Below are 3765 nucleotides of genomic sequence, written 5' to 3' on the forward strand. Positions count from 1 at the left end.
TTCATTTCATACAAATTTACATAATTTTACGTGTATTTTGTACATGTATTTAAATACAAATTTAACTAATTGTATGTGTATTTTGTATATCTATTTTCATACAAATTGATATTTTTTTTTGTATATATTTTTATACAAATTTTCGTTATTTTATGTGTATTTACGGTATTTATTTTCCTACAAATATACGTTTTTTATCGGAATTTTGTTTATTTATTTTGATACAAATTTTGATACAAATACAGATTAAATAACATGAATTTGTATAAAATTTGTATCAAAATATATACTTATACACACAATAAAATAACGTATTTTTTTATGAAAATGTATATACAAAATACACATAAAATAATTTAAATACGTAGAAAAATATATATACAAAAAACACATAAAATAGTGTAAATTTGTATGAAAATATATAAACAAATACACATAAAATAATGTAAATTTGGATAAAATATATATACAAAATGAACATTAAATATTGTAAATATGTATAAAAATATATATATACAAAATACACATAGAATAATGTTAAATCGTATCAAAATAGATAAAGAGAATATCAATAAAATAATATAAATTTGTATGAAAATAAATATACAAAATGCACATACAATAACGCATATTTGCATATAAATATATATACAAAATACATATAAAATAATTAAATTTGTTTTAAAATAAATATACAAAATGCACATACAATAAGATCAATTTGTATTGAAATAGATATGCAAAATACACATCAATAATGTAAATTTGTATCAAAATATATATACGAATACTCATAAAATAGAGTAAATTTCTATGAAAATATACATTCAAAATAGATATACAAAATACACATATAACTAGTTAAATTTGTATTTAAATACATGTACAAAAACACATAAAATAATGTAGATTTGTATGAAATGAAAACAAATACATTTTTTATAAAATATATATACAAAATACACATAGAATAATGTAAAATCATATCAAAATAAATACACAGAATATCAATGAAATAATGTAGATTTGTATGAAAATAAAGATGCAAAATACCCATAAAATAAAGCATATTTTTATAAAAATACATATATAAAAATACACATAGATTAATCAAATTTGTATTAAAATTAATATACAAAATGCACATACAATAAGGTACATTTGTATTGAAAAAAATATGCAAAATACACATAAAACAATGTAAATTTGTTTTGTACATATTTTTTTATACGTATTTACATTATTAAATGTGTATTTTGTTTATATATTTTCATACAAATTTACGTTATTACATGTGTATTTGTATAAATATTTTGATACAAATTTACTTTATTTCATGTATTTTGTAAATATATTTCAATTCAAATTTAGCTTATTTTGTGTGTATTTTGTATATATTTTCATACAAATTTAATTACTTCTGTGTATTTTTGAATATATTTTATTTAAATTTACGTTATTTTATGTATTTTGTATATTTATATTTATACAAATACACATTCTTTTATTGGTATTTTATTTATTTTGATACGAATTTACATTATTTTAAGTGTATTTTGTATACATTTTTTTATACGTACTTACTTCATTTTATGTGTATTTTGTATATATATCTTTATAGAAATCTACGTTATTTTATGTGAATTCGTATATATATTTTGAAACAAATTTATATTGTTTTATATGTATTTTGTATATCTATTTCAATACAAATTTACCTTATTGTATGTGTTTTTTGTATATTTATTTTAATACAAATTTAATTTTTGATGTGTATTTTGGTATATATTTTTATAAATAAAAAAAATCGTTATTTTATGGGTATTTTGCTTCTTTATTTTCATACAAATTTACATTATTTTATTAATATTCTGTGTATTTATTTTGATACGATTTACATTATTCTATTTGTGTTTTGTACATATTTTTTTATACAAATTTACGTTATTTTAAATATATTTGTTTATGCATTTTCATTAAAATTTACATTATTTTATGTGTATATTGTGTATGTATTTCAATACAAATTTACCTAATTTTATGTGTATTTTGTATATTTATTATCATACAAATTTAAAATATTTTTATGTATTTTTGTATATAGTTTGATACAAATTTAGGTTATTTTATGTGTATTTTGTATATCTATTTTCATACAAGTACACATTCTTTTACTGATATTTTGTTTATTGATTTTGACGCGAGTTTACATTATTTAATGTGTATTTTGTATATATATTTTTATACGTATTTACATCATTTCATGTGTATTTTGTATAGTTTTAAACAAATTTATATTATTTAATGTGTATTTTGTATATATATATATTTATACAAATACACATTCTTTTATTGGTATTTTGTTTATTTATTTTGATACTAATTTACACTATTTTATGTGTATTTTGTATACATTTTTTATAGGTATTTACTGAATTTTATGTGTATTTTGTATATATATATTTATAGAAATCTACCTTATTTCATGTGTATTCGTATATATATTTTGAAAGAAATTTACATTGTTTATATGTATTTTGCATAACTACTTTTGTGTATTCTGTATTTATTTTTGTTATACATAGAATAATGTAAAATCGTATCAAAATAAGTACACAGAATATCAATAAAATAATTTAAATTTGTATGAATATAAAGATGCAAAATACCCATGAGATAAAGCATATTTTTTCTAAAATACATATACAAAAATACACATAGAATAATTAAATTTGTATTAAAATTAATATACAAAATGCACACATAAAATAAGGTAAATGTGTATTGAAAAAAAAACGCAAAATTCAAAAAAAAAAATGTAAATTTGTTTCAAAATATATATACGAATACACATAAAATAACGAAGATTTCTATAGAAATATATATACAAAATACATATGAAATTATGTAAATACGTATAAAAATATATATACAAAATACATATCAAATAATGTAAATTCGTATCAAAATAAATAAACAAAATGTCATGAAAAGAATGTGTATTTGTATGAAAATAGATAATAGATAATAAATTTGTATAAAATATATATGCAAGATACACATTAAATAATGTAAATATGTATAAAAAAAGTATATACAAAAAACAAATAGAATAATGTAACATCGTATCAAAATAAATACACTAAATATTAATAAAATAATGTAAATTTGTATGAAAATAAAGATGCAAAATTCCCATAAAATAGCGCATTTCTTATAAAAATATATATACCAAAATACACATAAAATATTTAAATTTGCATTGAAATAAATATACAAAATGCACATACAATAAGGTAAATTTGTATTGAAAGAGATATGCAAAAATACATATAAAACAATGTAAATTTGTTTCAAAATATATATACGAATACAAATAAAAAAACGTAGATTTCTATAAAAATATATATACAAAATACACATAAAATCAAGTAAATACGTATAAAAAAATGTATACAAAATACACATAAAATAATGTAAATTCGAATTAAAGTAAATAAACAAAATACCAATAAAAGAATGTGTATTTGGATAAATATAAATATACAAAATACACATACAAAATAAACATAAAATAAGGTAGATTTGTAATAAAATATATGTACAAAATACACATAAAATAATGTAAAAATATATGAAAATATATATACAAATACACATAAAATACCATGAATTTGTATAAAAATATATATTCAAAATAAATATTAAATAATGTAAAAGCGTATAAAAATATATATACAAAGTACATATAAAATAAAAATTAAG

This window comes from Eriocheir sinensis, unplaced genomic scaffold, assembly GCF_024679095.1.
Source record: "Eriocheir sinensis breed Jianghai 21 unplaced genomic scaffold, ASM2467909v1 Scaffold105, whole genome shotgun sequence".
Classification (NCBI taxonomy): domain Eukaryota; kingdom Metazoa; phylum Arthropoda; class Malacostraca; order Decapoda; family Varunidae; genus Eriocheir; species Eriocheir sinensis.